General features: G+C 54.7%; 1 pseudogene; it reads right to left on the bottom strand.

Annotated features, from left to right (window-relative positions):
- The window catches only part of LOC149852812 (zinc finger protein RFP pseudogene), a 6,461-nt pseudogene extending 5,102 nt beyond the window's left edge, over nt 1-1,359 (bottom strand).
- Between the last annotated feature and the right edge of the window lie 8,267 nt (nt 1,360-9,626).

Genomic DNA, 9,626 nt, shown 5'->3' with positions numbered 1-9,626 from the left:
CACTGAGCAGAGAATAACACGGCCTTGAATCCGCCGCGGTCGCCAGGCCAGAGTGCCAGCCAGCCGTGGGCAGCCGGTAGGACAAGAGGTCTGGTCTGCGGGCACCGAAATGAAGAAACTCAGAAGCGAGGCCCTGGTCCTGAAGTATCACAGCCCAGCGGTACAGCTACCGATACCGCTACAGCGAGACACCTCAGGAGGAGCAGCATTAACCCAGGCACAGCGCGGCATGGCAGTGGGTGGCCAGGCCTGGACAGAGGCAGGGGAAGGAGGTGCTCAGATACAAAAGGAGGTCCTGGCTGTGCTCCCTGGACTGGGGCGGTGCCACCACGTCCCCTCTGGACCCAGCATTGCCCCTGAACCCCCGGCACCAATGCAATGCGCATCGCTGACACTCCTGCAACGCGCCGGGAGCATCGCCTGGGGGACGTGGCTGCTCGTGGCAGATCCCGTGAGCAGGATCCAGAGCTGGGCCCAGCTGCCCTCCCAAGCATGTGCGTGGGCTTTCTACAAAGGGAAACAGAGTCTGTCCACAGACTACAATCCCCCCATCCCCAAGGAGTCTCCAGGTAGCTCCCAGGTAGGTTTGTAATACCTGAAGGGAAACCGGTGCCGGACACCCCCTGGTTTCAAGACACCGCCCCGCACACAACTGTGGGTCATTGCTGTAACAGTGGCATTGGAGGAAGTTCAGCTGCTCTGCGTGTCCAGGGCCAGGGGAGCAGCTTTTCTGCTCCATTTGGTTTGAAAAGAAGGATTTGAGGACAAGGGCAGTTTGGTCCTTCTCGCCTCCTTCCAGTAGGGTTGTTTGCACAGAGGCTACAACAAAACAGCCACTGCGTGCTGCGATGTAATTGTGCAGTGGCCATGGGGAGAAAGACCCAGCACCAAAAAGGAAGTATAAGTCTCACCCAGCTGCACGGCCACACCGGCCCGTACCTTGCACTGCTGCGCGGCCTCCTGGATGGGAGCCACAGTGTGAGTTCGGTGCGCCCGGGACTCTCGGCAGATCACGCACATCAGGACCTGGTCCGTCTCGCAGAAGAGCTTCAGAGCCTCCCCGTGCTGCTCGCACACCGTCGTGCCCCCGGCTCCCTCCGCTGACCCCACGCTCAGGCCCTTGACCAGATCCACTACATTCGCCAGCTGCCTGTTCGGGGCCAGGAGCCTCTGGGCAAAGGTCTGTCTGCACTGGGGGCAGGTGACGTCCGTCTTAGCCGCCTCCCAGCACCGGGCGATGCAGGCTCGGCAGAAGTTGTGCCCGCAGCCCACGATCATCACCGGGTCCGTGAACAACCCCAGGCAGACGGAGCAGGTCGCCTCGTCCCGGAGGCTTTGTAGAGAGCGCGCAGCGGCCATGGCTGTGAGCAGGGAAGTCAAGGGGCTACTTTCACTTCCCGAAGCTCAGGGCTGGGCGCACCCTGGGGCGTTTCCTTTCTGGGAAATGACTGGATTGTTGCTTACCTGGCAAGAGCCCCGGGGTAAAGATCGGGGCAATCTGGTAACCCTTTGTGGAGAGGCAGCTGGGCCCAGCTCCAATGAAAAGAACCGGGGCCTTCCAGATCATCAGGCCCAGCCCCTCTACATTGGGTAGGAAAGACCACTGGAGGAAGATGACCCCACCACGATGGGCGTCGACACTTTTTGAAGATTGCCAGGATGACTCAGAGCTGTCAGGACTGTTATTTGGGGCAGGGAAGTGCTGAAAAACTCCTATTCACTTGAACATGTTTAGTTTTCCATGGGGGTATGGGGTGGAGGCATGTTGGGAGTTCTTATATGGGAATAATGAAAGTGGGAGAAGGGAGACCCAACTGCCTTGGTGATAATTCAAAAAGCATCAGAGATCTTGTCTGAGCATCTGATTAATCTGTTGTGTTTGTCTGTCTGTCTGTGGGTGACGGGCAGATGTAGCAAGAGGTTTGATTTCTATTCTTTTAAGAGCTCTTTCTGGAAGTGGGGGATGAATTGAGAGCTGCAGTCCCAGCATTGCCTCCATCCACCCAAGCAGTTATTCTGTCAAAGAAGTTGAAGTTGATTTGACATTATTTGTTTCTCACAAAGCCATGCTGGTCATGTGTAAGCATCGGGAAGAGGAAAGGCTGATCACAGGTGGCCTTCCTTAGGATGTCCTCCAGGTATTGAGGGAAGGCTAACTAGTCTGTTGTTCCCTGAGGCCTCCTGCTTGCCCCTTTTAAAAACGGGCACTATGCTGGTGGAAACAGCTCCCACAGCTCCCTGCAGGTCAGTCTATGGGGGGCATTGGTGACACGGAGGGGGAGATGGGGGGAGATTGAGGCAGCATCTCCAGTTCTCACAGAGCCCCTACAATGAGGGGAGGATGGAGGCAGGGTTGGTAGCTGGGGCTGGGAGCACTGCCCAGCTGGGGGGGTGCACGGGTCCTGGGGCCAAGGCAGGAATGCGAGACCGCAGGGCCCAGCTGGGGAGGGGACTGGAGCCACAGGCGGCTTGGCTGGATGGGGCAGGGGCTGGCAGGGGAGCTGGCTCCACACTGTTGCACGTACTCCCAAGGAAGGGGCCAAGGTGAAGCAGAGGTTGGATCTGTGGCGTGCGCCCTGCCTCTCCATGGTGGGACGCGTGGCACTCATGAAGGCGCTGTTGCAGACAGTACTTCTGTACACCGCATTGGTCTTCCCCCACTTCCCCAAGTGTGTCTCCCGCAGAAAGCAGAGAGCCATGTGCATTTTCTTCCGGGGATCCAGCATGGAGAAGGTGGCAAGAAAAAACCTACACAAAAAGAAACGGGCCGGGGCAGGGGGATGCCAGACATCCACCTGTTCCTACAGGCAGGGTACACGAGCCAGATCTGCACGCTGGCTACTGGGCCAGCAACCAAAACAGCCAGTCTTGTTAATAATTTAACAGGTCACCTCCTGAGACCGTGGGGGTGTCCGCTCCAGCCAGAGGGAGACCATGCATCATGGAGCAGCCCTGGATCTACAGGGGCTGAACGAGGTCCGGAGCGAGGACGGGCTACAGAAGGAAAGCCCAGAGACCAGGTCCAAGCACAGCAAGATACACAAGGCAGTCAGAGACAGGGACGGGCTATTGACTGTGGAGCTGCTCCACGACGATGCCTGCCAGGCCGTCTGGGATCAGATCTTCCACACGGACCTACGTGAAGACCGCAGAGACCTGACTTGGCCCATAGCTCCCTGCGCGCTCCCAGTGAAGGCGTGGGGGCACAGAGCGAGGTGAGACACTAGACCCAGCTGCTGCAGGGAAAGCTGCCGAGGGGGGAACGAGGCCATCGACCCCTCCTGTTCTCTGCCCCTACACCAAGGGAGTGTGGGAAAGGTAAGCCGGCTCCCGGAGGAAGTGACGGGAGTCAGGCTGATGACAAGGGCAGCAGAGCGTATGGACACCTCACTAAACATCAGGGGTCCCAGACAACCCACTTTGATGAGTTTGTGTCCTGCATCAGGAGCGACCTGTGGCAATGCAGGTAGCTCCTGATGTACAGAAACACCGAGCTCAAGGAAACAGACTGTGTTCAAATGTTTCTGAGCAAACTCCAGTCCTACCCTGGCAAGCAGTGGCAGAGGATGGAGAAAATGCAGCCAAGTCCACCTGGAAAAGGAAAATCGGGCACAGGCTGTTCAAAGACCCCTGGGAAGGGAAGTGGGAAAGGAAAAGGAAGAGGACAGCGATGCAACTGGACCTGGAGACAGCGAGAAGCACAACAACAGGATCAGCAGCGGCAGAAATGCAGCGACAAGGACTGGGAAGGAACTGAGATTGTGAACCCCAACCGGGGCTTGGACAAAGGGACTGTGATTGGGGTAGGGGAGGGCAGTGGGTGGGTGCACGGGGGCGCACAGCAGTGGGTACATTTAGTGTAATGGGTGCATGGGTTTCCTAATGCAGTTTGAGGTGCGAGATGGAAAGTTTATGACAGAGGATGTATATATCTAACTTTGTGTATATATATATAGATATATATATATATAAAGTACATATTACATACACACATATATATACATAAACACACACACACATATATTTATATATTTTTTTTATTTTTTTTTATTTATTTAGTTACTTATTTGGCCCCAAAAATTATTCACCCACAGCAGGCACAGGACTGCAGCCTGGCCAGAGTGGCACAGGCAAGAGCCACCTCCACAGCCCTCTAAGCGGGACCCAGTGCAGGAGGCCAGAGTGCGGCCTTAAGAGTCCTCACCACTGCCACTTCACCAGCTGCATTGCCAACAGCTCAGGAATAACACATTGGAGGAAGGGCCATGCCGTCCTCATGTCCTTGCGCCCCAACAACTCACAGGCTGGGCCACAGCTCTACCACACTGCCACGGCCCAGGCGTCACTGCCGCTCCGCTCAGGCCACCCACACGGCCCCCACTCTGCCTCCCCAGCACAGACCCGCCGGCCGTGCCAGCACCTCACCGCACGAGGAGGTGAGAGCGGCGTGGCCTCCCCCCACTCTGACTCCTTGCGCTGCTGGGGCACGGGGGCACCGAGTCTCCCCACCCGGCTCTGCCCTCCCACCTTATCTCGGATTCGAGTAAATATGGTGCAACTTGATTCCCGATCTCATTTGTTGGGGACTTGCCCACAGTGCGAGGACAATTTCCTTGGACTTATTCAATATTCATGAGTGTGGAATAAACACATCGGAAGGTGGCATCTGTGGATGGTCCCCCGATTGCCACTGGCCACTGCCGACGCTGCCAGCGGTGCCTGCAGGTGGTTGCTGACTGCTAGTCAGCACTTGCCACCCTCCTCGTCCCCACCACCAACAGCACCATAGCCACCTGCAGGAACTCACCGCCACACTCCTGCCACCGACAGCACCGCGGATGCCTGCTGCGGGAGCTGGCCGTGCCTCCCGCCGCCCCTGGGGTATGCGGCATTCATGTCTGGGTGGAAACACAGGCCATGTGGCATTATCCCCATCCTCCCTGACTGGATGGAAAAACTTCTCCTTGCAACATTTAGGCCCAAACACTCCTGCACACAGGGCTGCAGGGCCAGGAAGGGGGTCTTATGATGGGCTCAGGTCCCCTGTTGGCATCACAATCTCAGCCTGTGATAAACTAGCAAGAGGTGGGGATACATCTGGCACCAGGATGTCTCAGCAATAGCCACAGCCCTGTCCTCTTCTCACAGCTGAGAGAGGCTGGAGGCCATTCACCACCACACTGCTCCTCTCTGCTGTACCTCACTCCTGGGCGCTGGGCAGGGTTGGTGCAGTCCGCGTCCTGGGCTGACCTGCCCTCTGCCCCAGTGGCATGTGCAGTTTTGGGGGTCTCCTCCCTGCCCCAGATGCAGTGACCCAGCTTCAGGGGTTCGACTTTCCTGGCCAGGATCTCTTATGAAGGCAGCAGCCCTGCTGTGCCAGCCCAAGCTGTCAGCTCTGCTCACACCTCACAGCTCCAGCTCCCGGGCTCAGCCATCAGGGAGGGGAAGTGTCACACCGGGCCCCAGTGAACACGCCTGGCAAGCCTGGCGCGGCCTCCTTGTTCCCCTTCACCATGCCTAGACTCCTTTACAAGCTGATCTGGACAGTGACAGGACACAGGGGACTGCACCTGTGCCACATTTGCTGCACGTCCCTTCTGCTTTTGTCTCCCAGGAGGGAGGACAAGGTTGAATCCTCCCCCAAATGAAACTTGACTGCACTGGAGCCGAAACGCCCCAAACTCTTCCCTCACTGACATGCCAGTGTCCTGCCCCGCAGGCTGTCCCTGGCCCCGCAGACACAGCGGAGAGCTCGGGGGCAGCTGGGCAGGCCCCCACCCGCGCTGGGCTGCTCTTCTCCCTGGTCCCTGGCAGGTGCCAGCACTGAGCTCCCTCCTGCCCAGGGCTGCCAGCCCAGGGCATTGCAGACCTTGTCCTGCCCCCACAAACACCCCCCCCAGCAAACCACACCCCAGTGTAACAATGTTCAGCGCTATCCCATCATTGCAGCTGGCCAGAGCCTGCCTGCTGTGCTGTCCCACACCGGGCTGTGGGGATGATGGACTGTGGAGGACCCTGCCATGGGGCTGCACAAGAGGCCACTCATTGCGCTGACCCTTCATGGGGGAGAGGTGAGGCCCCGTCTGGGGTCAAACACTGCCTCTGGGACAGAAAGCAAAGCGCAGGAAGACTCAGTCACATTTCTTCAGGTGGGAAAGGTCTTCCAGATCCCAAATCTGGGAACTGGCTTTGACACTGAGTTCATGAGCAAGACCCTCCAGTTGGGTCCCTGGGAGCTCCTCTGCATGGGCAGGAAGACAAGCGTGCCTCAGTGGAAACTTTCATCTCTAGGTCTGGAGAAAAGTCAGTGTTTCCAAGGAAAGGGGAAAGCACCCAGAAACACTGCTTTGTTTCCCCAAACCAAATGTTAGTAGGGAACATGTTCCTGCACATGGACTCCTGTATTTCAACTGCTTGACACTGGAGGTGGCTGCTTAATAGTCCAGACACTCATATAGTGGGGGATAGACCCTCAGCCCTCTTGCAGCCCCACTGTGCCCTTTTATTTCCAGAGATAACACCGATAAAGGTTATATGAGGGAGTACCAGAAAGAGACAGACCTGAAGTGTTTTTGTCTTAGTCAGTGAGGATTTTTCTGATGAGGTCTAGTTAATTCTTCTGATGGAAAATACCATTCGCTGAAACCAAAACTGTCCAAGGCAACAAGTGATTTCCACTGTGGGGCTTCTGGGGATGTGGAGAGGCCGTTGAGCTGAAAAAGCGCTCGGGAAGAACGGGTCTTGCCGACCACTGAACGACCTGATAGGAAACGGTAAAGACTGAGAGCACCTGACAGAAGAGAGAAGCTGGCCGAGACATGGGGGGTGGGAGTAAAGAAAAGATCGGTGAGGGCAGGAGCTGAGATAAGAGAAGAGCTGAAGAAGCAGGTGTGTGAGCCTGGCAAAGGGACACGAGAAAATGAGCATCTTGGCAAAAGGACCCAGACACATTGGCACAAAACTTGCGTATCTGGAGTATAAATATAGATGCTGCAAGGATTGGGTTTTTGTAGTGAGCTGGGGAAGGGTAATTCCTGCTCAAAGATGTTACCATTGTCCAAAACCAATTCACTGCGGTGGGCTGCTTGTGCTTACTAAGCAGAGCAGCTAGCGTAGTGTCCAGGTGACAGGAAACCACTCAGAGATTTTTGCCATTTAATATATTTGTTTTCATTCTGTCTTTGAAATGTTTGGGTTTCCTTCTGATTTGCCGTGAAAAGAACCAGTTCCTTGGACGCAGAGGAACAAGAGCGCTTCAGTGCTTAGGAGGTGGCACCTGGCGGAAATGGAGGTGTCCAGGGGAGTTAGGCACAGATGGTACAAGGTGGGAGTTGGCCGATGGCCTTGAAAATGCCCAAACGTTGTAGTGACCTGCTTGAAAAGCCCACTAGGATCCAGGTCCTTAACATGACTTAGGTGAATTAGGTGCCCTCAGGTCTCTGATTGCATGGGCCTAATCATGTAGAGGTGTCCTAAGTCCATTACAGATGTATAATAACACGTAGGTGTGCCAAAGAGCTCTTGTTTCACTGCCTTTAGCAAAGTAGTGTCCACTTTCTTCAGCTGGAGAAAGGGAAGAAGACAGACGGAGATGCAGGAGAAACAGCTGCAAAGCAGCCCCAGACACGGGCGTGGGCAAACGGGGGAGCCACCTGGGGCCCAGACAGAAGGGGGGCCTGATAATTAAAACAAAAAAACTAAAATTGAAAAAATATTTGAATTTAGATCATATACTGGACTGGCAACATAATCAGTTCAGAACGAACTATTTAAAAACATTGGTACCACAGATGTGATAAAGACATTTGCAACAACAACTCATTATAACTGCCAATGTGGGGCCCGATACTGAAAGTTTGCCCAGGGTTGCCAGGAGTCTAGGTACCGTCCTGCTGGGGAAAGAAACAGAGAAGGACAAGGTAGTTGCCAGCACATCAAGGGAAGTCATTATTTCCCTTCTATTCTGCACTGCGGAGGCCACATCTGGACTTGTGTGTCCAGTTTTGGGCTCCCACTATAGAAAGGATGTGGACAAGTCGGAGAGAGTCCACGGAGGGCAATGGAAATGGTCACCGGGTTATGACACATGACTTGTGAGGAGGGGCTGAGGGAACGGGGCTTATTTAGTCTGCAGAAGTGAAAACTGAGAGGGGGCTTTAATAGCAGCTTTCAACTCCCTGAAGGGTGGTTGCAAAGAGGATGGAGCTGGGCTGTCCAAAGTGGTAGCAGAGATGACAGACAGAACAAGGAGCAATGGTCTCAAGTTTCAGTAAGGGAGGTTTTTAAGGCCAGGTACGACTAAGCCCTGGCTGGGATGATCTAATTGCAGATGGTCCTGTTCTTTGTAGGGGGTTGGACTAGAAGTGACCTCCTGAGGTCCCTTCCAACCCTCATTTTCTATGTTTGATATGGAGGAGAACAGGCAGAAGAGATTGCACACATTGGACTGCAAGAGGAGGCAAGGGATCTGACATGCGGGAGGTGCAGGAGCATGCGTAGCCCTGGACAATGATCCTTTTTAGAAAGACACCCCAACGAAGTAAGGGGGAGAAAACCAGTTTACAAGACTTGGCAACCCAAAGTATCAGCAGTAAAAGAGAGCGCCCAGCAAGCTACATACTCGCACTGTCTGTGAATTTTAACTTTCTCTCCACATTCCCCGGGTTACCACACTTATGTATGAAGGATATTCCTAACGCTAGGTGCTACTAATTACTAAAAAGGATGATAACTAATGATGCTCATGCCCAGCAATCCTGTCCTCACAGGAGGCATCTCTAGCTGCTTTACACCATTCCCGGCTGTCCCACCCCAAGGGGCCTTTCAGGAGCAGTGTGGCAGAGGCAGACTCAACGTTTACACACACAATGAGAACAACAACTCGACCGTTCCCCCTTGCAGTCCAGCCCCTATGCCCAGCTACGCTTCAACAAGGCCGGGCTCAGGCGGCTTTGTGACAAGTGTCCTCTTTGCCATCACACTGCTGTGACCATGGCGCTGGGGCAGAGATAAAAGCAGAGCAGAGGATTTTTCCTCTGTGGTTGACAGAGATGAGAAGAGCCAAGTTAGTGGGTTGACGCATTTCATTGTAGCCTTAGCTGTCTTCTGTTTTTTAGTGTACCGTTATCTGTATTCTCCGTAATTAGTGTCAGTAGCCACTAGAATTAGCAGTAATAGGAATTATTCTAAGTATTCTTTCAAATTAGTCTAGTTAGTAGGTAGGTTGTTAGCACTGTTAGATATTAGCATTAGTAGGACATAGTCACCCTTCATGTTAATAATAACCCCTTAGTTCCTAAGCATCCTGGCCACAGGGGCGTGGAGGAAAGGAGCCGTTCCTGGACTGTGCAGCTACGCGACTTGCTGGGAGTTTTCTCACATCTGCTCCTCCTGGTTGCCAAGTCTGGCAATCTGGATCTCTCTCTCCATCGTTGGAGTGTTTCCTAGCACAGGACAAGGCCTCCTGTTCCCCACAGCCACCTCCCCAGGCCGTCCTGGCGCCTGGGCACTGACTGAGCAGAGCTCTCCCTCGGGGAAGCAGGACATGGGGACTTCAGTGCTGGGCCCTGGGGCAGCGCTGAGCTCCACGAGCCCTTGTGGCTTCCCCTCGTCCTGCTGGGGAGTTG

Source organism: Crocodylus siamensis, chromosome 15 (assembly GCF_052110815.1).
Source record: "Crocodylus siamensis isolate JL-2025a chromosome 15, ASM5211081v1, whole genome shotgun sequence".
NCBI classification, from domain to species: Eukaryota; Metazoa; Chordata; order Crocodylia; family Crocodylidae; genus Crocodylus; species Crocodylus siamensis.
Note: the sequence above shows the minus strand (reverse complement) of the source record. Positions and strands in the feature narration are given on the sequence as shown.